The 25,912-nt window shown below is 49.3% G+C and overlaps 1 pseudogene; it reads left to right on the top strand.

Moving 5' to 3' along the window:
- LOC129012362 (large ribosomal subunit protein eL22-like) lies at positions 1-23,009 on the top strand (annotated as a pseudogene).
- Positions 23,010-25,912: the final 2,903 nt, after the last annotated feature.

The raw sequence follows: 25,912 nt of genomic DNA, 5'->3' as shown, positions 1-25,912 counted from the left end.
CTCAGTGTGAGTCTTCATCTGTTTCTCTGCTGTGCCTTTTTCAGCTTGTTTGCGAGTTCCTGGTTCATCCTGACCACCCTGAAAGGCCGCCCCTGGGACGTGGCATAACTCATTCTCTCTCCTGGTGTGTAAGTCTCTCTCCTGGTTCCCAGCAGGAGCATAGGAATGAGTGCTTGTCCTGGACTCTGGGCTGGGAGCTAGCACCTAGTGGGGACTGGACTAGGATGACTTGGGCCAATTTCTTTTCAGGCCGAGCTTGGATTTCAGATCAGATCTCTTAGGACAGAGCCCTTGGGAATTCCCATGGTGTGAATGTCCTGGGCCAGCGGGAATGGCTGCTCGCTCATCTCTTCCAAGGTGAGTGTGAAGGTCTGCCCAGGCCCCTGGGTGCATGCCAAGCTGTGTGCTCCCACCTTGATGTCCAGAGATGTGACCCTCCCAGACAGTGGCTACGCTCCAGGAGCCTCCCACACCTGCCACGGGCCACTCTTTCTAGGGCTGTCTCTGTGTGAGGGTCTGGCCGTGGCTGCCCTAGACTAGCTCAGGAAGACTTGCTTCTTCAGCCAAGTCTCCCCTCTGTCCAGCTACTGGTGTGACTCATCACAGAGCCCATTTCTACTGCAAAAAGAAATGCTCAGACCTACGCCCCTGGTTACAAAAGAGGCCACTCAGCTGAGGATCTGCTTCCAACAACTGGAATGCAGACCCTGAATAACCCCAAGTAGAAAACGCGTGTATAGAGCTTGTGTGCGCAAGTACACACACACGCATTTCCTCACGTACCCTCCCACACGCTCTCACTCGCTCTCCAGCATGCGCATCCTTATCCACTCACACATTCACACACATGTGTGCACGCACGCAACTACCCTGTGCTGTGCCAGACGGCAGTTACTCTGGCTCAGCTTATGTTTTTCATCATGCTGTTCTGAGAAAAAAGAGAGTATGTTTGGAGAGACCGCAGCTGCCAGACAGCAGTGCTTTTTTTTTCCCCTAATTTTGGTCCTATAGGTCAGATCTCGATTTTCTTTACCCCTTGAGCAGTGAAAGAGAAAGGGGCACACACCGCAAACCAGAAATGAGACAGAAGCCTGGTGCAGTGGTGTGCACCTGCAGTCCTGAATACTCAGGATGCCGAGGCTGGAGGATTGCTTGAGGCCAGGAGTTTGAGTCCAGCCTGGACAACATAATGAGACCTTGTCTGTAAAAAAACTTAAAAAAAAAAACAACACATGAGACAGAGACCTGTACCCTGTGACACCCTGGTTATCTGATTGCACCTGGTGCACACTCTTGAGTGGGATACAGAGATTCTTACCTCTTCTTGACCTACGAGATAAGCATATAGTAGGTCAGAGTGCTGGAGGAAGATGGAGAGGGGTCATGAGAGAAAAGACTCAGGACTGGCTTTGGGAAGGAAGCAGGAATGGAGATGGGCCTGGAAGGATTGAGAAAATCTCATCAGAAAAGGCTGGGTGTGATGGCTCACACCTGTTATCCTAACACTTTGGGAGGCCAAGGTGGGAAGATTGCTTGAGGCCAGGAGTTTGAGACCAGCCTGGGCAACATGGTAAGACTCCCTCTCTATAAAAAATAAAAAAAATTATGTGGGCATGGTGGCCCACACCTATGGTCTCAGCTACTTGGGAGGTTGGGAGGGGAGGATCACTTGAGCCCAGGAAGTAGAGGCTGCAGTGAGCTGTGATTGTGCCAAGACACTTTAGCCTGGGTGACAGCGCAAGACTTTGTCTGGAAAAAAAAAAAAAAAAAAAGGCTTAACAATCCATCCCTTTCTAAGTCCAAAACCAGTACATAATCAGCCTAGAAACCTTTATAATCTAATTTAACTTAACAAATATTCAAATATTTACTGAGGGTCTACCATGTGCCAGGCACTGTCAAAAGATGCCAAGAGAAGAAAAACATCCCATCTTCCGACCCTCCCCAGGGAAGCGCTGTCATCCTTTGGGCATACACTTCCCACGCTTTCTGAGACAGGGTCTTCGCAGATGGGCTGGTCAGCACTGTCCTGCAGCTTCTTGGGGACTATTCGTCTGCATGGCAAAAGCGCAAGAGAGCTGTCAGGAGTTGGAGGACTTGTAACTGCTGCTTACTGTCTTCCTACAGCACAGTGGTTCACAATCTGGGAGATTTTGTCCTTCAAGGACATGTGGCAATATCTGAGACATTTTTGGTTGACATAAATAGAGGAGGTGCTACTGGTAACCCCCCTGCAAGGCAAAGGACAGCCCCCACAATGAAGAGGGAGCTGGCCCCAAGTGTCATCAGGGCTGGGGCCAAGAAGCACTGCTGTAGCATATCTGTTCTGGTTGCTGTGATGGTGATTCCTTAATAGCATCTCTCACCATTTCTTTCTTTCTTTGTTTTTTGGAGGCGGCGGGACAGAGTTTCAAAAAGGCAACGTCTGCCTCCTGGGTTCAAGCAATTCTCCTGCCTCAGCTGCCTGAGTAGCTGGGATTACAGGCGCCAGCTGCCACGCCGGCTAATTTTTGTATTTTTAGTAGAGACAGGGTTTCACCATGTTGGCCAGGCTGGTCTTGAACTCCTGACCTCAGGTGATCCACCCACCTCAGCCTCCCAAAGTGCTGGGATTATAGGCGTGAGCCACCGTGCCCAGCCATCTCTCCCCATTTCTTTATTTTATTTTATTTTTTTGAGATGGAGTCTCACTCTGTTGCCCAGGCTGGAGTGCAATGGTATGATCTCGGCTCACTACAACCTCCGCCTCCTGGGTTCAAGCGATTCTCCTGCCTCAGCCTCCTGAGTAGCTGGGACTACAGGTGCCCGCCACCACGCCCAGCTAATTTTTGTATTTTTAGTGGAGATGGAGTTTCGCCAAGTTAGCCAGGCTGGTCTCGAACTCCTGACCTCAGGTGATCTGCCCGCATTGGCCTCCCAAAGTGCTGGGATTACAGGCATGAGCCACCTCGCCCAGCCATCTCTCCCCATTTCTAATGCACGAATCCAATCCATCATGGCCTGGGAAACTAGTTACTTAAGCTTGCTAAGACTGCTTCTAAAAGAAGAGTAAAGAGGTACAGAATCCAGCACCATAGACTACCCCATGAGTCAAATGCATGAGCTTTGTGATCCTGACTGAGGTTTGACTGGGGCTTAGGAACTGGACTCATGACTCAGTGGGTCTACCAAGGTGGGTGGTGCCAGTGGCAGGGATTCTGGGCCTTCAAGAGAGGTGTTCATGCACAAAGAACAGATCCTGCCCTAGGGCATTAATCAGAGCTCTCTGGTACCCAAAGGGCAGCTTCCTCCCTTAGTTGGACCATGGCCCACTCCTGTGGTTTGTGCCTTTTCTATCTGGGCATTGAATCCTGGCATCTTTGGCTTCTGCTCCTCACTGTTTCAATTCCTGGCCATACCCCATGCTTTGTGCCACCCCATGATTTGGTTTCCATGTTCCATCTTGCCCTCCTGCCTCCTCCTGGCCCCTGCCCTGCAGCCAGACAGATGGAACAATAGGCCCCCTTTCCTCCTTCTGGATTTTCTACAGTGTTCTGCATAAACAGGGTGGCCACATTCATGACCTCTGGGTATGGCTTTACCATATTTGGTTTGGGAACACATCATGTATGTAATGTGCCAGCACTCTGTTCTTGGCTTGGGCTAGCTCATTCCAAGTTTTTTAGGACTTCTTTAGTTGCAATTGATGGAAATCAACTCTGGCTGGGCTAAGCAAAACAGGAATCTTCTGGAAAGACCCCAGAGGCATCTCAGGAATTCCAGGGTAGAGCTGCCACTGGGCCTCAGGGATTGACTAAAACCAGGGACAGGGCACTGTGGGAGCACAGAAAGCCCTCCCTCTCCTTTCTGCCCTCTGCCTCCTGCTTCTTCCCCACATCTGCTTTCTGGGATGCTCGGAACTTGGGGTAGAAAATATCCAGTGAAAATAACAGTGGCTGGGCTTACATGTCTTCCATTCAGGGGAGCCGTCAGCCTGGGCTGGAACCTCTCGGTCCTGATTCAAAATTTCTGGGGGGAAAGACTTCTATTGCAGGTGTGCAAACAAAATACCAGGTATCCATGGCGACATTTACACTGATGGCCAAGAGAGGACACTAAAAGAGAGGGAAAGCTTCTGTTTTGGGTAATGAGCTTTGAAAGGCTGGGCGGGGTTGAAATGAAATCAGTAGTGCAAGTCTAAGATGTGGAGGGCTTGGCTTAATTCCGCTCAGTCTAACACACTTTTAGGAGAAATGACTATAGCTCCAATCCCCAAGGAGCTCCCCCTCTAATAAGGGACTAAGACAGACAAAAAACTACAGTACAGAGGTGGGCTGTCCAGAATAGTGCCACAGACAGTGCCCTGTGCACCAGGGCAAGGGGTGGGGAACTCTGCCAGGTCAGGTTAGCTCAGGAAGGGCAACACGACGGGGGTGACATTTGAGCTGAGCCTCAGAGGATGGAAAAAACAGCTGGGTGGCAAAGCGAGTGGGAACGACATACCTGGAGCTCCTGCGAAGCCTCCTGGGTCTTTGGCGACTGCAAATGCAACATCGTTGGGAGGATTTCTTCTTTCCACTTTTCTCACGGTCCTTTCTGTTTTCAGCCCTGTTTTGGTTTCCTATCATGTCATCACAAACTTAGTGGCTAAAACAACACAAACTTATTATCTTATAGTTCTGAAGGTTAGACATCCAAAATGAGTGTTATGGGGCTAAAATCAAAGGGGAGAGTCTGTTTAGCCAGGGGATAATCCGTTTCCTTGCCTTTTTCAGCTTCTAGAGGCCGCCTGCATTCCTTGGCTTGTGGCCCCTACTTCCATCTTCAAAGCTCATCACTCCACCTCTGCTTCCATTGTCCCATCTCCTTCTTCTACTTTTGACCTTCTAGTCTCCAGAGTTTCGCTCTTGTTGCCCAGGCTAGAGTGCAATGGCACGATCTCAGCTCACCGCAACCTCTGCCTCCCGGGTTCAAGCAATTCTCCTGCCTCAGCCTCCTGAGTAGCTGGGATTACAGGCATGTGCCACCACACCCTGTTAATTTTGTATTTTTAGTAGAGACGAGGTTTCTCTATGCTGGTCAGGCTGGTCTTGAACTCCCTACCTCAGGTAATCTGCCTGTCTCAGCCTCCCAAAGTGCTGGGATTACAGGCGTGAGCCACCGCCCAGCCTTCCTCTTATAAAGGTGCTTGTGATTACATTGAGCTCACCTGGATGATGGGGGATACTCTCCCCAGCTCAAGGTCCTTGACTTAATTGCAACAGCAAAGTCCTTTTGCCTCATAGGGTAATGGATTCACAGGTGCCGGGGATAAGGATATAGATGTCTTCTGGGTGGCAGGCATTGTTTGGCCTACCATGGCCTCGTTCACCACCCTCCTCATTCTTCTTCCAGCTGCAGAACCACCCATCTGATGGGACAGCCTGGGGAGCACACAGCACTCCTGCAGGGCGTGGCAGGGGGCACCGCTCACCTGTGATGGTGGAGGCGGGATGTACAGCTGGGGCTCTATTCCCAGCTGTCCTGGATTAAGCAGATAGAGCAGGCCTTCTCCTGCTGGCAGGTTCAGGTGGGTCCTTGCTCCCTGGGTTCTAAGTTCTTTAGCTGCTATTGGAAGATTTGTCAGAGTTGTGCAAGCACTAGATTTGAGGAAGGCAGTCGGAGACCCTGCCAATTCTGCATTCAGCTCTGCAGTAATAAAGCCTGACTTTGTGTGCAGGTCCCTACTTAGCTCCTTCTGTCTGTTTTCAACAGGCCAAGATCCCAGAGAGGAGAAGTGAGTGTGGGGTTCCCTTTACCTGCCACAATCTTGGCTCACAAGGCTATCAAGGCAGCTATCTAGGCAGTGCGAGTGGGAAGTACAGTGCCCAGAATAAGGACAGTAAATAGCCCATTGTCCTCCACTCTGCAAAACACAAGGGAGTTTTGTGTTCCATCCTGGGGCTGCATTTAGAAAGTGACATTAGAGGCTGGGCATGGTGGCTCATGCCTATAATCCCTGAACTTTGGGAGGCCGAGGCAGGTGGATCACCTGAGGTCAGGAGTTTGAGACCAGCCTGGCCAACCTGATGGAGGTTGCAGCGAGCCAACATCTCACCACTGCACTCCAGCCTGGGCAACAAGAGCAAAACTCCATCTCAAAACAAACAACAACAACAACAACAACAAACAGCCTGGGCGAGGTGGCTCATGCCTGTAATCCCAGCACTTTGGGAGGCTGAGGCGGGTGGATCACCTGAGGTCAGGAGTTCGAGACCAGCCTGACCAACATGGAGAAACCGTGTCTCTACTAAAAATACAAAAATTAGCCAGGCGTGGTGGTGCACGCCTGTAGTCCCAGCTACTCGGGAGGCTGAGGCAGGAGAATTGCTTGAACCTGGGAGGCGGAGGTTGCAGTGAGCCGAGATCGTGCCACTGCACTCTAGCCTGGGCAACAAGAGCAAAACTCTGTCTCAAAAAAATAAAAATAAAAATAAAAATAAACAGAGACATTAGAACAGAACCTGGGAGCATGTCCAGGAGGAAAGGACTAGAAACATGTCACATGATAAGCAATTACAGGAAGTAAGAGAAGAATTAAAATGTTAATTCATTTGTTGCCTGTCTAAAGTGTTAAGGCATTTTGCGTAGAGGTGCTCTAATCACCCCAGAAGCCCTGGAGAAGAGTTCATTTATCTTCATTAAACAGATGAGCAGACAGGAGCTCAAATAACTCAAGAATATCTCCTAAAGTCACACAGGTAAGGAAGTGGTGAGCCTGGACTTGAAGTCGGGGGTCTGACACCCCCTTCCCCAAATGAAGGCTTCAGCCTTCCTCCAATGCTGCCTCTCCATAAATGAATTTTGTCTGGAAAAAGCTTCTGAAGCAACTGTTAGTTGCTTTCCCAATGTCCATTTTCCCTTTCTTTTTTATCAATAGCATCATCATTTTATTTGAGATGTGTCCAGATTTAAACAAATAAACAAAAGATATACTATACACTTTTGCCACTTGGGGAGACCATGGGCGACACTTCTGGCCTATATGACATGAGCAGAAGTCTGCTGGGTATTTCTGGGAACCTTTTATTTCCTGTTGCTTTCCCTTTTTTCCTTCCTGCTTGGGGTGTGGATTGGAGTTTGAAGGTGGAGCACCCACTCCATAACTGTGAGGCAACCATGAGGATGAAAGCTACCTATTAAGGATGGTAGGCCGGGCACGGTGGTTCACACCTGTAATCCCAGCACTTTGGGAGACCGAGGCAGGCAGATCACTGAGGTCAGGAGTTCGAGACCAGCCTGGCCAACATGGTGAAACCCAGTCTCTACTAAAAATACAAAAATTAGCTGGATGCGGTATCGTATGCTTGTAATCCCAGCTACTTGGGAGGCAGAGGCTGGAGAATCGCTTGAACCCGAGAGGCAGAGGTTGCAGTGAGCCAAGATCGTGCCACTGCACTCCAGCCTGGGCGACAGGGCAAGACTCAGTCTCAAAATTAAATAAATAAATATACATTTAAAAAGTAACTTAAAAATAAAAGATGGTAGAGCAGAAAGAGAAAAATAAATGAAGACACTTAGGACCTCATAGAGCTGTCACACCAGGTCCAACCTGCCCAGCCCCAGACTTATTGTAAGATGAGAAATATCTATCTTTGCCTTTGGTTAAGCCATGGTCGTATGGTTTCTGCTTCATGCGGCCGAACACACTCCTTACTAGTAAAAAGGAACATGACAGCGCTCCTTAAATACTTGAAGGACTGTCTTTGGAAGTGGGTTTGTGCTTTTCCTATGTTGCCCTGGAGAGCAGATCTAGGGATCTGCTCTAGGTGCAGAGAAACAGAAGCTGTCTCAGTCAGACAGAGGAAGAACTTTCTAGCTGTGCTCTTGTTTCTCGGCTCAATGGAAGAATTGACAATGAGTCAGGGGCTGTCCTCACCCATGGGAGAGTTTGGGCAGAGACTTGATGGCTGTAAGTGGGGCCAGATTAAGAGACTATGTTTGCATCAGTTAAGGACTGAACTCGATGCCATTTACACATCTGAGGACGAGAGCCGCTCAGGTATATCATCACATGACCCTCCTAATTAGGAGTATTTGCAGGATTGTGCAGTAGGCCTTTTCCTGTATGTACCTGTGAGGGAATAAGCTACCTTGATTAAAAAAAAAAAAAAGGTTCCAGCATCAGCATCAGGTTAGTCATGGAAGAACACAGAGGTTGGGAGATCATGGATGATTAGATAACCTGGTTATTCTGACTTTATGTTTTGCCTTTTCTTTGGGATCTCCCACTTTTACCACGTTGTCTCCAGGAAGGTGTATCACTCAAGAGTCTCGGTTATAAGTAGCATAAAATCCCCAAAAGGGAATTTGTTGACTCAAGTAACTAAAACATTGAGAGGTTTCCTGTTTTCCGGCATGGCTGGATCCAGGTTCGTAGATGATGTCATCAGGAACCTCTTTCGTTACATTTCTCTGGGCTGCTTTTCCCTGAGTAGCCTTCATTCTCAGGTAGTTTTTTACTAGGTGGCAGCCAGATGAGTATCAGCAACTTCATACTTGCATCGGGGGCTCATAGCAACCCCAGCAGTCAGCTAGCACATTTCCTCTAATAGGTTCAGCAAAAACCCTGGAGAGGGCTGTCATTGGTCCAGCCCAGGTCACATGCCCACTTCTGACCAATCATGATAGTCAAGGATACACAGTGCTTTCATTGGCTAGGCCTGGGTGCTCCCCGATGAAGCTTGGCAGAGGGGTCAGCCCCACGTGGGCTGAGAATGCACGGGGGATGGTGTCCTACCAGAAAGAGGAATTAGATGCTGGACAGGCTAAAACAACAGACTGGATTCTACCACGGGGTGCTGCTCTCCTTTTCCCACACTGAAGGCTTAGCACCTCACCTTGGTGCCTGTTTACATGATCAAGACTATCTGGGTCTTTCCAAGACTGTTCTAAATCTAAAGGAGAAAAGGGGAACCAATCACAGACTTTTTAGGAGACATAAACCCAGTTTGACTTATCAAGTAAACCTTATGATATGGATAAACAATTCAACTCGGGCTCAGATACTGCTTTGCAGAAACCTTAGCTGACTTCCTTGGCTCTTAGTTCTTCACCTGCCACTACATGGAGGGCAGTGATGTAGTTTCCCCTAAGTACAGGAGCTAGACCTTTTTACGCCTGGATCTTTTGTGACTCAGCAAAGAAGACTTCTGACTCTGTTTTCCGTTTAAAACCTGCTCACTGGGTATGCAGACCACAACCTCTCTCTTCTCTTTGTGGAAAAGGACAGTGTTGTCTACATATGTTAGTCCTACTCCTTTAGCCATTCTTTAAAATATTTTAAAAATTTGTTTTAATCAAAGTAATAGGCATATGTATTTTATAAAATTAAATATATGATACGACTTATAATAAAACTTCCCTACCTCAATTTCTCCTCCTGAGAGGTAACCATGTTTAACCTTTTAAGTTTTTTCTTATGCAATTTACCTCCAGATTTCTAAATAACATGCTTTTACCTCTATTTTATTTATAAAATTTAGATATTATGAATAGACTTTCTATAGTGGAATCTTAGGATCCAGCACTCCTAAGCTGGGAGACCTGACCACACAACCTGTTTCCAAGCTCAACACACTTCCTTGACACCCATCCTCCTATGACAGCTTTAGTTAAACCGTTATTTAGTGTTTGCGTTGTGTGTATATGTAAAACTGTTCACAGCTGACCTATTGTGTACTGTGATTTTATCTCCTCTCTTACACAATTTATCTTACTAATTTATCTCTATGGCAGGGTGGCTCAAGCCTGTAATCCCAGCACTTTGGGAGGCCGAGGTGGGTGGATCACCTGAGGTCAGGAGTTTGAGACCAGCCTAGCCAATATAGTGAAACCTCGTCTGTACTAAAAATACAAAGAAATTAGCCAGGCATGGTGGCAGTCCCCTGTAGTCTCAGCTACTTGGGAGGCTGAGGTGGGAGAATCGCTTGAACCTGGGAGGTGGACGTTGCAGTAAGCAAGACTGCACCACTGCACTCCAACCTGTGTGACAGAGACAGACTCCATCTAAAAAAGAGAAAAACAATTTTGACCTCGTAATGCAACAGTATTTTTTTTTCTTTTGAGTGAGAGCTCAATTTTTTTTTTTTTTTTTTTTTTTTGTATTTTTAGTAGAGATGAGGTTTCACCATGTTGGCCAGGCTGATCTCAAACTTCTGACCTCAGGTGATCCACCTGCCTTGGCCTCCCAAACTGCTGGGATTACAGGTGTAAGCCACTGCACCTGGCACAAGAGTTTTTGTTCTTTTTCTTAAAGACCTCCCTCCTGAAGACTTTCTTACTTCAAATTGAACTTGTTGACTTGGCTGGCATCTTAGAGTTGTTTCTTTCCCATTACCCTGAGAATTCTTTCTCTCTCTCTTTGGTGGAAGAAGTCTTTCATATCTTCCTGGGGAAGGGTGCATTAGAAGTAAAAATTTTGAAGCCTTGCACGTTTTTACTCTCCTCACATGCTGATCGATAGTTTGGCTGGATATAAAATTGCAGTTTAGACATAATTTTCTTTCAGAACTTTCAAAGTATTGTTCCATTGTCTTCTAGCTTCCAGCATCACTGTTGAGCAGTCTGATTTTATTTTAAATCCTAGTTTTGGGCCGGGCACCATGGCTCATGCCTGTAATCCCAGCACTTTGGGAGGCCGAGGTGGGTGGATCACCTGAGGTCATGAGTTCAAGACCAGCCTGGCCAAAATGGCGAAACCCCATCTGTGTTAAAAATACAAAAATTACGCCTATAATTCCAGCACTTTGGGAGGCTGAGGGGGGTGGATTACTGGAGGTCAGGAGTTCAAGACCAACCTGGCCAAACATGGTAAAACCCCATCTCTACTAAAAATACAAAATTAGCTGGATGTGGTGGCATGCACCTGTAATCCCAACTACTCGGGAAGCTGAGGCAGGAGAAACGCTTGAACCTGGGAGGCAGAGGTTGCAGTGAGCTGAAATTGCACCATTGCACTCCAGCCTGAGCAAAAAGAGCAAAAGTCCATTAAAAAAACAAAATTAGCTCAGCGTGGTGGTGCATTCCTGTAATCCCAGCTACTTGGGAGGCTGAGGCAGGAGAATTGCTTGAACCCAGGAGGCAAAGGTTACAGTGAGCTGAGATCACACCATTGCACTCCAGCCTGAGCACAGAGTAAGACTCTGTCTCAAAAAAAAAAAAAAAAAAAAAAAATCCTAGTTTTGCCTGGCACTGTGATGCCTATAATCCTAGCACCTTAGGAGCCTGAGGTAGGAGGATTGCTTGAGGCCAAGAGTTTGAGACTAGAGTGGTCAACATTAGCAAGATCCCTGTCTCCATGAAAATAAAAATAAAAATAACTAAAAAATAAATAAATAAAATTAGAAAAAACATCTTAGGTTTTCTCTTCAGGGCTTGGCAGAATGCCTGGGACATGGTGACATTCAGCAAATGTTTGTTGAGTGAGTGAACACACAGATACTTGCCACATCCAGAATGTTTGGTGAAGCTATTGTCATTGACATATTGACTCAGAATGTGTTGCTTTGCCATTATGATTGTCTACCAGCAGTTCCTGTCTTCTGTGTGGTTTAGTGGGGGGGAGCTGTTTTCATCCTAATCTTATTCTGGAGGCTCTCACCACTGAGGTCCAGGAAGTTCCAGTCTGATTCATGCTGGCTCCACCCCCAAGCTGCTGCAGAAACCTACCATAATCCAAGACTTTCGGGGGCCCATTGGTCAAGCATTGCTCACCACCCTTCTGTCTGCAGGTGGAGGCAGTTCAGACTGACCTTGGATGTCTGGGGTATTGCCTCCAAGGGCGCGTGCTCCAAAGGCTGCTCCTGCCAATTGGCCCTGGTCTATCACAGTTCCCTGCACCCCATAAGCCATCTCTCTAATAATAACTTTTCAAGATGCCCCTCCTCTCCATTCCAGTGCTCCTGTCTTGGTTCAGATCATTACATTTCTCTCCTGGTACACTCCTGTAATCTAACTGGTCTCTCTGCCTATAGGCTAGTTAACCACCTTGCAGGGTTTGTTTGTTTGTTTGTTTGTTTGTTTGAGACAGTTTTGCTCTTGTTGCCCAGGCTGGAGTACAATGGCATGATCTTGGCTCACTGCAAACTCCACTTCCTGGGTTCAAGTGATTCTCCTGCCTCAGCCTCCCAAGTAGCTGGGATTACAGGCATGTGCCACCATGCCCAGCTAATTTTTGTATTTTTAGTAGAGACAGGGTTTCACCACGTTAGTCAGACTGGTCTCGAACTCCTGACCTCAGGTGATCCACCCACCTCGGCCTCCCAAAGTGCTGGGATTACAGGCGTGAGCCCCATGCCTGGCCTGCAGTTTTAAAATATATCTGCAGAACTTCAACAGGTTTCCCTCCCAAAGATGGAGGCTCATTCCTCTTTCCTTGAGTGGAGGCTAGACTTACTGACTCACTTCTAACAGATTGAATATGGCAGAAGTGATGTATGTGATTAGGTCATATAGCACTGTGACTTCCCCCATGTTCCCTCTTGGATCACTGGCTCCAATGTTGGCTGCCATGTTGCAAGCAGCACCATGGAGAGGCCCATGGGGTGAGGAACTGAGGCCTTCTGTGAATGGCAGATGAGTGGGCCATTTTGGGAAGTTGTTTGGAGGTTCTAGCAGGGGAGCACAGCCACTCATATACCCCTGACCAAAGAACAGCCCTCTATCAGGGAAGGTCGTCCTCTTCAACCTAGCGCATAGCTTTGGGAAGGACACATGTGGAGCAGTGAGAGAGGAAGGGGACACCTACCGCACCATCCAGATCAGCGGAATCAACCCTGGCAATCAATGGGGTGACAGATATCATAGCCGGATCGAAGTGGGCCATTTTGGAAGCACATCCTCTAGCCCATTCAAGCCTTTAGACAGCTTGTCTGCAACCTCATAGGAAGCCCTGAATGACAACCAAGCTGCTGCCGGATTCCTAACTCTCAGAAACCAGGTGAAATAGTAAATATTCATTGTTTTAAGCTGCTAAGTTTTGAGATAATACGCTATGTAGCAATAGATAACTAATATACCACTTTCCAAATTACCCTTCATATCACTGCCAAAGTAATCTTTCTTTTTCTTTTTCTTTTTCTTTTTTTTTTTGAGATGGAGTCTCACTCTGTCACCCAAGCTGGAGTGCAGTGGCACAATGTCGGCTCACTGCAACCTCCACCTCCTGGGTTTAAGCGATTCTCCTGCCTCAGCCTCCTGAGTAGCTGGGATTGCAGGCACATGCCACCACCCCTGGCTAATTTTTTGTATTTTTAGTAGAGACAGGGTTTCTCCATGTTGGTCAGGCTGGTCTCAAACTCCTGACCTTAGGTGATCCGCCCACCTAGGCCTCCCAAAGTCCTGGGATTACAGGTGTGAGCCACTGTGCCTGGCCAAAGTAATCTTTCTAAAATAAAAATCTATTAGCAAGGTGCCTGTGGTCCCAGCTACTCGGGAGGCTGAGGTGGGAGGATCAATTGAGCCCAGGAATTCTGGGTTACAGTGAGCTAAAGAAAGATAGAGAGAGAGAGAGAGAATGAAAGAAAAAGAGAAAATGAAAACCTGATCAAATAATTTTCCTTCTAGAATCCTTCTGTGGCTACCCATGACTTTCAAGATTAAGTCCTAACTCCTTTGCTTAGCACACAGGGCCCTCCCTATTCTAGTGGTCTCTGCCCAACATTCAAGCTTCATTTCCAACAATCCTCCTTGTACTCCTCCATGTAGAATGACTGGTGCTTTTACAACCAGGCCATGCTCATTCTTTTGGTGCTCGTCCATATTGTTCTCTCTGCCTGGATTGCCCAATGTTTTCCTCTTGCTTTAACTAACTAACCAACCAAACAATTAACTAACAAGAACAGCAGACAGTCCTGCCAACTCTTGGGTCTGTGGCAGGTGGATTCTGGTGGTCCCTGTTGATCCACATCTCCTGGTGCTCACATCCTGGTGCAGCGTGGGCAGGACCAGTGACTTGCTTCTAAACAAGGCAATAGGGCAAAGGGTGGTAAGGGCACCCAGAAATGAATTCCTGCTCAGAAACCCTTTGTGACTTGTGCCAGGGACAGCTGAGAGGAGCTGATGTGTTGGCATGCCGACACTTCACTCTGTAATGGTGATCAAGCTGGTTCCTATCTGTGCATCTTATGTCCACAACCCAAGCTCCATAGCAATATCTATTAATTTTATTATTATTTTTTTGAGACAGGGTCTCACTCTGTCACCTAGGCTGGAGTGCAGTAGCATGATCATAGTTCACTGCAGTTTTGACCTCCTGAGCTCAAGCCATCCTCCCACTCTCAGCCTCCCGAGTAGAGTAGCTGGGACTACAGGTGCACACCACCTGGCTAATTTTTGTGTTTGTTGTAGAGATGAGTCTCACTATGTTGCCAAGGCTGGTCTTCAACATCTGGGCTCAAGTGATCTCCTGCCTTGGACTCCCAAAGCACTGGTATTACAGGCATGAGCCACCGCGCCCAGCTGATATCTATTTATTTTTTTCCTTCCCCTTTTGCCATGAGCACCCCATCCTCTCTTTCTCAACAGTGCCCATGCCCAAGTTGTTCTCACCCAATTAACACTTGCTTTCTAGACTTGCAGATTGACGGCTGAATGAGGAGGAGGGCTGGGAGGTTTGCTGACTCAGGAAAGAGAGCCCTCATCTCTGGTTCCTCTACCTGTCACACGGGACCTGGCTCCCCCGCTCTTTTAGGTCAGGTTACCTAGAAGCAGAATTTGAATTGGGGCTTCTTGTGCAAGTGACTTTTCAAGGGTGGGCTCTCAGGTGAAGCTTGTAAGGAGAAGGTAGAGAGGATGCTTGGCAAATGTGTGGGTTCGCAGCCTCAGCCTGATCCCATGGGGAGCTCTGGAGCAGAGTAGATCCGTAGAATTTGTCCCACCTTGAGACAACGAGACAGGCATTTTGTACCCTAGTATCATTCAATCATTGCCTTTGTCTAGAAACACCCAGAATTCCTGGCCAGGTAGCCAGGGGGCCAGGGCAGTTCTCAGCAGAAGCACTCAGCTGTGAGCAGCCCCCACTCACAGCAGCTGCGGAGGGGTGCACCAGCCTGCAAAGGGGGCCTGGATCACTATGTCCAGCAATGTGGATGTGTAACTCCTATCCTGAAGCTGTCCTTCTGGGTCCACTGGCCCCCAAAGTTTAAGGCTGCCAAGAATCTCAGAGGCTGGAGGCTGGGAGCCTGGAGACAAGCCTCCAGTCTGCCCACGGGAACTGTTTATGAAGGAAGGGTCAAATAATTTTGGTCCCCCCCAAATTCATGTCTACCTGAAACCTCAGAATGTGACCTTCTTTGGAAACAGGGTCTTTGCAGATGTAATTAGTTAAGAATCTCGAGGAAAAGGCATCTTAGATTTAGGGACGGCTCTAAATCCAATGAGGACGGTCCTTAGAAGAAGAAGAGAGAGACAGGGAAGAAGGCCATGTGACGCCAGAGGCAGAGACAGGTGGGCAGGGCTAGAACTCCTGCAGCCACCAGATGCCGGGAGAGGCGACGAAGGATTTTCCTGGGACCCTCAGAGCGGCATGGCCCTGCCGGCACCTAGATTTCAGACTTCCGGCCTCCTGAACTGTGAGAGAAGAAACGTCTGTTGTTTTAAGCCACCCCGTTTGTGGTAGTTGGTTATAGTATCCTTAGGAAATTAATACAGGCCCCAAGACCTGACACAGTGGAAGATGCGCCGCACCTGGCTGAGAGTCAGGCACTCGGGGCTCTTCTGGGCCTTTCCCTGCCACTAACTTCCTGTGTGACCTGGGTCAAATCATTTCCCCTCTCTGAGCCTCAGTTTCCTTATTTGTAACAAGAGGAGAGTAGACAAAATGTGTCAGGGTGGGAGACTCGCCGAATTCCCAGGCTGGGAAGCTTTAAAGAAACATAGGAATGAGTCCCAGGTGCCCTCCACAAATCTCCGCAGTGGGGGCGTGGCCCTAGATCCGGATGCTTAGCCTTGTGGTCCCAGGTGACTTGGATACAGCCAGGCAGGCACCCTCACCTGAGGCCCCATTTGGGCATTCCTGGAAGAACCAGTTTCTGAGGACCCCTCTAGCTCTAGATCTCTGAGAAAGAAAGGATCTCATGAGTAGCAGTGCACATGAGAAAGGGTAGCTGGCTGCAAGATCTACTGTTAAAACAAAGGAAGCTAGTGCAGATGCACATGTGGTGTGTTCACACCTGCAAAAGGATAGGGTAGATCTGCTGCAAAGTGCCTGTGTCTGCAGGAACAGCTTTGCAGGGAGAGCAGGAGTGGCTGTTTCTGTGGAAGGATCCTGGGCTGGGTGGGCTGCAGGCTTTCTTCCTATTGTCTGTTCATGTAGGCTCCCCGCCACCTCCCCCGCCCTGCCGGCCCAGACGGAGTCTTGCTCTGTTGCCCAGGCTGGAGTGGAATGGTGTGATCTTGGCCTACTGAAACCTCCACCTCCTGGGTTCAAGCGATTCTCCTTCCTCAGCCTCCTGAGTAGCTGGGATTACAGGCGTGTGTCACCATGCCTGGCTAATTTTGTTTTGTATTTTTAGTAGAGATGGGGTTTCACCCTGTTGGCCAGGCTGGTCTCGAACTCCTGACCTCGTGATGTGCCCACCTTGGCCTCCCAAAGTGCTGGGATTACAGGTGTGAGCCACCACACCTAGCCTGTTCCTGTAGGTTTTGAATGTTTTTTTAACCTTTTGTATGCATGACTTTAAAAAAACCCAACAATATATTTTAAAACAAAAAGCAAAAAGCCCTGGTGCTTAGAAATAAAAATGGAAAAAGGAGAGAGGAGTTTATTCACTCCTCCCTTTCCCTATCTGCTGTTCACCCCCTCATCAGCCCTGGTGCTGGATCTATTTTTTCTGCCTCTACCACTGCAGTGTCCTGCGCCCAGCAGGGCAGGCGGTGCTGAGAAGTGTGGACAGGGCACACAGCCCAAGAAGCCTCAAAACCAGCAGGGGGCCGGGCACGGTGGCTCACGCCTGTAATCCCAGCACTTTGCGAGGCCAAGGCGGGCAGATCACGAGGTCAGGAGTTCGAGACCAGCCTGACCAACATGGTGAAACCCCATCTCTACTAAAAATACAAAAATTAGCCGGGTGAGGTGGCGCGCGCCTGTAACCCCAGCTACTCAGGAGGCTGAGGCAGGAGAATCATTTGAACCTGAGAGGCAGAGGTTGCAGTGAGCCGAGATCACACTACTGCACTCCAGCCTGGGTGACAGAGCGAGACTCTGTCTCAAAAACAAACAAACAAACAAACACCGAGCAGGGGAGGATTCCACACACAAAGACAAGGGGTCGAAAAGTAACCACAAGAGGAAGAAAGCAGGGATAAACTTGAGGAGGTTTATGTTTAATTTAATAGCGCAAAGCCTTGTACTCAATTGTTATTATTTTTAAAAATTCAGTAAATTGTCAAATAAGTGGTGCAGACAGAAAGTCCCATGGGTTCCAGGGGAGGAGACGGGGCTGGGAACTGAGTGAAAGGAAGGACTTGTGGAGAAAGACAGTTCCGAGCTGGCTGCAAAGATGGAGAGCTGCCCGGGGCCAGAGTGTGCTGCTGGGGTCAGGCCATTGGGGGCCTTTTGCATCCCCTGAATCCCTGCACATTGTAATATGTTGACATGAACGTTGCTGAGACCAAAAGGAAAAGACATCTGGAGAAGAGCTTCTTCAGCTCTGTGTAGTCAAGGGCAAATTGCTTTCTTTCTAATTTCTTATCAATTACAGGCTGCTTCTTTTGTAAAACAGAATACAAAAGAATTGCTGGAAAAATAAAAGGAAAAAGAGACCCACAAAATACAAACCCAAGTTGTTAAATATGAGATTAAACTGACATAAAATTGCTCTGTCAAATTGCTAGAAAAGTACAGCATCTAAATACTTCCTGTAATTCCTGAACTTATCTCATCCTGGACCTGGAGCAAGTAGTTTGCCGAAGGGTGGTGGACTACACTTTGAGTAGCCCTGCACGAGAGAGAACCTCGGAGATCAAGATGGTGAAACATTCAGAGGAGGTGGCCAAAGGGTGGGCTTTGAAAACGTTGCTTCCCAGCCCCATCTCTCTCCTGACCTGTGCCCCTGGATATATGACTGCACTTTTTTTTTTTTTTTTTTTTTTTTTTTTTTTTTTTGAGATGAAGTCTTGCTCTTGTCACCCAGGCTGGAGTGCAATGGTGTGATCTCGGCTCACTGCAACCTCCACCTCCTCGGTTCAAGTGATTCTCCTGCCTCAGTCTCCCAAGTAGCTGAGATTACAGGTGCCTGCCACCATGCCCAGCTAATTTTTGTATTTTTAGTAGAGACGAGGTTTTATCATGTTGGCCAGGCTGGTCTTGAACTCCTGACCTCAGGTAATCTGCCTGCCTCAGCCTCCCAAAGTGCTGGGATTACAGGCGTGAGCCACTGTGCCCAGCCAATGACTGCACTTCTAAAATACCCAGGGATATATGGCTGCACTACTAGGAGAGGGTTCTGGGGGGCAGGCAGGCCAGGCTGGGATACGAGGTGCCTTGGCATGTTAATAATTCAGAATGCCTTCACACTGGTGTTATTTAAGTATTTGCTTAACACTTGTTTGGAGGAGAAGCTGAGCCCTGCAGGAGGAGCACAGGGTAGAAGAGGGGAGGCTGGCAGCAGCCTCAGTTTCTCCACTACTCACCTCAGCAATTTGGCTCTGCCCTTACTTGCTGATGCGTCCTCACAAGCAAACACCCTGCTAAGGACCAGACACTCCTCAGCCATTGAGCTGCAAGATGATGAATATATCCTCCTTAGAAGGGCTTCAGTGAGCTCTTGTATGAAGCATGTACTTTGGTGAGGTCTCTCTCCACCCCCACGTAGCTTATCAAAGTGGGTGTCCCCCTGGGGAAGTGCTGGAGGACACAACTTTCCAGTCCTGTTGCGGGACCGATGATGCTGAACCTACTTCTGGGTTAGTGCTCTGGTCAGCTGCACCTCAGCCCTCCCAAAATGGACTCTATTAGGGAGCAGTTTATTAGCTTCCTTTGCTGCTGTGGTGGGGATGATGAGGATCACGATGATGGTAATGATGACTACCCTCTATTGACTGAGCCAGGCACTGTGCTCAGCACTTCATATGCACTATCTCATCTAATTTTCACAATGATGACCATGATGCCGGCGGGGAAGTGTGAGTATTGCTCCCATTTTACAGATAAGCAAACTGTGGCTCAAAGTTTTAAGCAGCCTGCCAAGGTCACACAGGTAGTTGGTGGCAGAGGTAGGGAAACCCAAGTCTATCTGACTCAAAGCTCATATTCTGAATTAGGGCATGGAGGCCTCAAGTGAGTGAGGAGGGAGGAGAGTCCAGAGCAGGATGAGTTTCTCTAAAAGGAGCTGGGGCCCACGGGAGGGTAGGAGAAGCCAGGCTGCAGGGCAGCTGGGGCAGCTCTTTCTGGTCTATTTTGGCAAGAGGGTGGAACTGAGAGAGGTCATGTCCTCCTCATTTCCTTGGAAGAGAAAGGAGGCAGCCTCTCCCCTCTGCAATTTGCAGTTCAGCTCTAGGCTCCAGCTGGCAGCACTGGACCCCTGCAGGTACTGAGTGCTTGGTACTGGCTCCCACTAGGTGGTTTTACACCCAGTCCTTCCCACTGGGGTTGTGACAGGACAGGTTAAGTACTTGCTGATGTTTTAGCTCAAGGACACTCTTCAGCCATCAAGCAGCAAGGTGATAAATACAGATGTCAAATTGGGGCTTTTACATTATTTTTTGAGGTGAAAGATGGTCTGAAGTGGGAGATAATATCAGGCAAGACTAATTACCCCCTCCCATTGCCCCTTTTCTCACCAAATCCAAGGACCAGGGAGGAAGCAGCCATCTGAAGCAGGAAACTCACTTCTGGGCTGGCATCGGGTGGCCAACTCTGCCTGGAACTTCTCCTCTACCCCACCTCCACCTTCTCAGGCCTTTTAATGCTTGCAAAGAGGGACACTGGAAGCTCCAGTTACATTTATTTATTTATTTTTTGACATGGAGTCTCACTCTGTTGCCCAGGCTAGAGTGCAGTGGCATCATCTTGGCTCACTGCAACTTCCGCCTCTTGGGTTCAAGCAATTCTCCCTGCCTCAGCCTCCCGAGTAGCTGGGATTACAGGTCCCGGCCACCAAGCCCGGCTAATTTTTGTATTTTTAGTAGAGACGGGGTTTTGCCATGTTGGCCAGGCTGGTCTCAAACTCCTGACCTCAGGTGATCCACCCGCCTCGGTATCCCAAAGTGCTGGGATTACAGGCGTGAGCCACCACGCCCGGACCCCAAGACTTCTTCTGAATCCAGCAAGCAAAAGAGTATCTCAGCGGGCCTCCGGGATCCTAACGCAGTTGCAATGTCCATTCTGATTGCTGGGGCTGTGTTGCTGTGCAGGTTGTTAAAATTTGTGAATATCACCTCTGGCCAGACCCATTGCCTCATGTTGAGGAAAGACCATTTTGGGGGCAGTTAGGGGCTCTGGGTTCAAGTCCTATCACCAACAAGCAGTGTAACGTTGGATACATTGTCCTTTACGGGTCTCAGTTTCTTTACCTATAGAATGAGGGCACTGGGCCAGGTGAGCTCTGAAGGTTTTGACAGAATCCTGTGATTCCATCCTCATCCTCCAAACAGGTGTATACCTGTGTGTGTACCTATGTGTGTACATGAGTGTACATGTGTATATTCCCATGTTTCCTTGCTACTGAGCTTCATTTCCAAGTGCAACAAAACCTGCTGCCTTCTACACCTTCAGGCTGGCCCAGGGCAAATGCCTGATAGTCTGAGCCATGGGGCCTGGAGCCTGTGCTCTCATTCCTTCTGTGTCCCTTCCCCCTTCAACCCTGGACTGTTCACAGCTACATAGACTCAGACCCTCTGTCTACCTAGCCAGAGCCCTGTTCGAGCCAGCTCTTCCCGCCGAGCTGTGCAGAGCTGTGCAGAACTGCTTCTGGCTCTGAGCTGCTCCCCGCTCCTCCTTGTCTACCTTCCTCTTCTCAACCCCAGTCCCAGGTTCAGCCCTGCCAGACCCCAGCTTGGGAGGCCCCCAGTGAGCACAGGTACTAGATGTTCCCAAAGTCCAAGCGTAGATGAGGGTGGGGCTGGAGTGGGCATGACCAATATGGTGGAGCTGGCATCTGTTGCAGCTAGCGGGGAAGAGGTTTGAGGGGTAGGAAGCAGCCCCTCCCCCAGCGCTGGGGAATGAGTAGGGTCTTCTAGGGTGCTGGCAGAGAGGGAACTCCTGGCTTCTACCCTGTTCCCTGAGTGAAGGGCAAGCTCAGTCCTCCTGCCTCACCTTCCTGTCAGGAGCCCCAAGTCTTGCAGGCTTAGAGATAATGTGCTGTCTTCCAGGGAGAGGTGGCATGATTATATCCGTGCTCTATCAGGCTAGTAGCTCTGTGATTTTCACCCAGAAAGGGAGCCCCCAAAGATGAATCTTCTTGAACATGAGAGCTCCCCCTCACTCAAAGGCCACATACGTGTGGTCTGTGGATTAGCTGCATTACATGGGATGCTATAAAAGGCAGATTCTTGTGTCCCTAGAATGAGAGGGGAAGGGCATATGTCTGCACTTTTAACACTCCCTCCTTTCCCTAATATTCTCATGCACATAAACATTAGTGTGCATAAATTTGTGAATATCACCTCTGGGAGACCCATTGCCTCAGTGTTGAGGAAAGACCATTTTGGGGGAAATTAGGGGTTCTGGGTTCGAGTCCTATCACCAACAGGCGGTGTAACCTTGGATACATTGTCTTCTATGGATCTCAGTTTATGCACATAAACTTTAGTGTGCATAAGAATTTCAGGGAAAGGAGGTTGTGTTAAAGTTAACACATTAACCTGTGTTCTAATGAGCTTTCCAATCTTCTTCCTAGGGACATCCAGATAGAAGTATCTTTCTTTGCAGCTATAATTTGGAATTCTTTAGAATTCTGTTAGAGCCTTCGGGATCTGTTACTTCCTGCTTCTCTTGGCTTGGAGTGAATCCCAGATGCTCAACTGTGCTGCCTTCAGGCTCTGGGCCCTTTCCCTTCACGGTGCCAGTCCTCCAGGGCCAGCTGGTTGTGGCTCCCTGATGGTGATGGAGATTCACAATATCGATTCTTGATGTCGTCTGCTGCAATCCCAGAGCACTTGGTGGCTCATTGTCATAGCCTGGCTTCATTTCTGTGTTCTGTTGAAATTGCCTATCGGTTGTTCTTCTACAGATAATTGTGCGCGTCTTTAAGGAAGGTTTCCTAATCCTGGGTCTATGAAGGTCTGCGGATTGGCTGCAGAGGGCCAGCAAACCTTCTGAAATGGATACAGAACTGAGTGTGTGTGTGTGTGTGTGTGTGTGTTGCATTTTTCTGGGGCAAGTTCATAGCTTTCCTCAGATTCTCAAAAGTGTCTGTGGCCTAAAATATATTAAGAGACCCTTAAGGGCAAGGACTTCATCTTAGCTATCTCTTTGTTCCCCATGGTACCACCAAGCGTGGTGCTTTGCATAAAACACATGTAAACATGATGTTCACTAAAGTTCATTGCTTCTGTTGAAGGGTGATGGTCTCCACTCCCTGGATACACCAGCATGGAAGGTGCCTTCTCAATGGAAAGACAAAAAGAGCATTTTCTCACTCCCTTTCTAACTCCGCTGCTGCCATAGCTCCTGTGAAAAAGCTTGTGGCAAAGGGGGACAAAAAAAGAAGCAGGTTCTGAAGTTCACTCTTGATTGCACCCACTCTGTAGAAGATGGTATCATGGATGCTGCCAATTTTGAGCAGTTTTTGCAAGAAAGGACCAAAGTGAACGGAAAAGCTGGGAACCTTGGTGGAGGGGTGGTGACCATCGAAAGGAGCAAGAACAAGATCACTGTGACATCCAAGGTGACTTTCTCCAAAAGGTATTTGAAATATCTCACCAAAAAATATTTGAAGAAAAATAACCCACGTGACTGGTTGCGCATACTTGCCAACAGCACAGAGAGTTACGAATTACGTTACTTCTAGATTAACCAGGACGAAGAAGAGGAGGAAGACGAGGATTAAATTGATCTGGAATATTTTGTATGAGTTCTTGAATAAAACTTGGGAACTAAAAAAAAAGAGAGAGCATTTTCTCTTTAAAAAAAAAAAATCCCTGTCACCCTGGAGAGTCCACACATCACGCCTGGGCTCAGTAGTGGCACGTCCTCTCTCCCCAAGATGGGTGGGGAGGTGGAGTGGGTGGACAAGAAAGACAGCATCCCCCATCCCTAGGCAGGTCTGAAATTGAATTCACCCCCAGGAGGAAGGAGAAATTTGCCGACCTAATAGCTTTCATTCTGTGTGAGCTTTTCCTGCTGCACGGGAAGGGGGACCCCTCTGGTTCTTAAAGGAGACAATGAATCTTCATTCATTTGTGCTCTGCAGTGTTTGTAGATTGGGTAGACCTGGAGGGGAGTCAAGGTTCTTTTAGATTCTTTCAACAATGGAAGGCAATTGGAATTGGGTCCTACTGAGTCAGCGCACCTGTCATCTGTGTCTGCGGTGGCTGGACCAGCTGCTTAGGGAAAAACACAGGCCCAGAGCTCTTCCAAGGACACGTTTCCAGGTCCTTTCTAGCCTGAAAATACCCGAGTCTGAGAAACGAGCCTGGGATTGCCAATGGCAGTGGAAATGTGTTAGGCATGGGCAGTCTCTGCCGTGGAAGGGGTGGTATCCATTGGCTGAGCACTTCCTATGACCCAGGAGTGCCCGGCCCCTCCTCATCCTTACGGAAGCCTGTGTTCTCAGTCACCCTGGGAGGGGGCCGTGAGTTCCTCCTTTACAGGTGAGAAAACTGCCCTGAGTTGCCCAGGGTCCTGAGGCCAGGGAGTGGCAGAGCCGGGATCTGCCTCCAGAGCTCCACATCGCTCTGTGCCGCTGCCACCCAGCCCAGAGGGCTCTGGGAAGCCGGCAGCAGAAGGCTTGGGCATTTGGGTTGTTGCCCTGTCACTTAGCTGTTGGCCTCAACTGACATTTCGGGCCTCAGTTTCCCTGTCTGTGAAAATGGGAGGATACGTGGAAGGACGGCAGCGACAGAGCAGCGGCCTCGGCAAACCTCCAGAAACCAGGAGGGACTGTGGCAGTGCCGGGGGCCCAGGAGCCTGAGCTGGGAGTGGGAAGGAGAGGGCAGAGGTGGGGCTGGGGGTGAGGCCTGCCCAGGCGCAGTGTGGAAGTGCTGAGTTCGTCCACCCTTCCTGTCTCCCGCAGCCGGTCCTTTCAGTTTCCTCCCCCGCCCTGCCCGCTGGGCTTTCCTCTGGGCTGGCTGTTCAGAAACCTCTGATGAGTGTGAGGAATGAAATTCTGACTTGAGCCCACCCTCTCCCGGCCTCCCGGGAACACGTGCATTTGAATGGAAGGGATTCGCAGCCTGGGTCCTGGGAGGTGCAAAGGAAGGAGTCCGGCTGGTCCAGCCCTCAACCTCAGGGAACCAGGGTGCGGGTGTTGAGTGTGCCCTGCCCGGGGACTCTGGCTCCAGCCTGGTGCGGCTCTGCCAGGGAGGGCAGACGGGGTGGCCTGGCTTCCGAGAGTCGGGCCAGTGTCTGGGCCGGGCCTCAGGCAGATCCCCTGGGCTGCATCTCCACTCTCCCTGCCTCCTACGCAGGGTGGGGTTCCCTTCCCACCCTCATCTGTGGAGCCCAGATCCTCTCCAGCCCTGGTCTGGGACCCGGGGCCTGCTCCCCTCCTACCAGCTTATGTCCCAGCACTGCTTGACCCTGGCCTGACTGTGAGGGACAGGAGAGCCACAAGAGCAGCCGGCCCCAGCCGGGAGGTGGAAACCAGGAGTCAGCTCGGCCCATGCTGGAGGAGCAAGGCACCCGGCAGGCTGCCTGCTGGGAGAGTTTCTGAATTGCCTGCTGGCTGAGACTGTCAAAGGGGTGTGAACCAGAGCAACTCCATATTGAATAGGAGCTAGGTAAAATGAGGCTGAGGCCTACTGGGCTGCATTTCAGACGGTTAGGAATTCTAAGTCACAGGTTGAGATAGGAGGTCAGCACAAGATACAGGTCATAAAGACCTCGCTGATAAAACAGTTTGCAGTAAAGAAGCCGGCCAAAACCAAAATGGTGACAAGAGTGACCTCTGGTCGTCCTCACTGCGACACTCCCACCAGCTCCATGACAGTGTACAAATGCCATGGCAACGTCAGAAAGTTACCCTATATGGTCTAAAAAGGGGAGGCATGAATAATCCACCTTCTGTTTAGCATATCATCAAGAAATAACCATAAAAATGGGCAATCAGCAGCCCTCAGGGCTGCTCTGTCTACGGAGTGGCCATTCTTTATTCCTTTACTTTCTTAATAAACTTGCTTTTGCTTTGCACTGCGGAGTCCCCCTGAATTCTTTCTTGCGCAAGATCCAAGAACTCTCTCTTGGGGTCTGCATCGGGACCCCTTTTCTGTAATAAGACCAGAGGTCAGAGCAGGCCTGGGCTGGCCCTGCTGGCGGAGGCCCTGAAGAGCTTTATCCTGGCTCCAGGCCTCACCACCGCCACCCTCCGCCCCACATTCCCCTTGCGCCCACCTCAGACCTGCAGCCTCCTCCAACAGCGAGTTCTAGCTGAAGTGGCTCACCTGCTTGCCCACCACCCACGGAGGGCCTTGGCAGGGAGGGGCCTGTCCTCCCCTGGCCCCTGCCCTTCTTTCCTCCTGACCCCACCTGCAGCCTGTGGAGGTCAGGGCTGTTTCCTCTCTCTCCTCCCTTCCGGAAACCCACGTGCCACCTGGCCACCCTCGAGAGGAGGCCCTGCCGGGTTCTTCATCTTTCTCCTTCTAGCTGTGGAGAGGTTGGGGTTGGGGAGGGGGAGAAGGATGGGTTGCCTGTTCCAACACCCTCCGATTCTGTTTCCCAGACAGGAAGGCGCTTTGTGTATAAATGTCCTCACCCTAGATGGGGTCTGCTAGATAATGTGTGGGCCATTTGTTA

This window comes from Pongo pygmaeus, chromosome 15 (assembly GCF_028885625.2).
Source record: "Pongo pygmaeus isolate AG05252 chromosome 15, NHGRI_mPonPyg2-v2.0_pri, whole genome shotgun sequence".
NCBI lineage: Eukaryota > Metazoa > Chordata > Mammalia > Primates > Hominidae > Pongo > Pongo pygmaeus.
The sequence above is the reverse complement of the archived record's forward strand: the minus strand, read 5'-3'. Positions and strand labels throughout refer to the sequence as shown.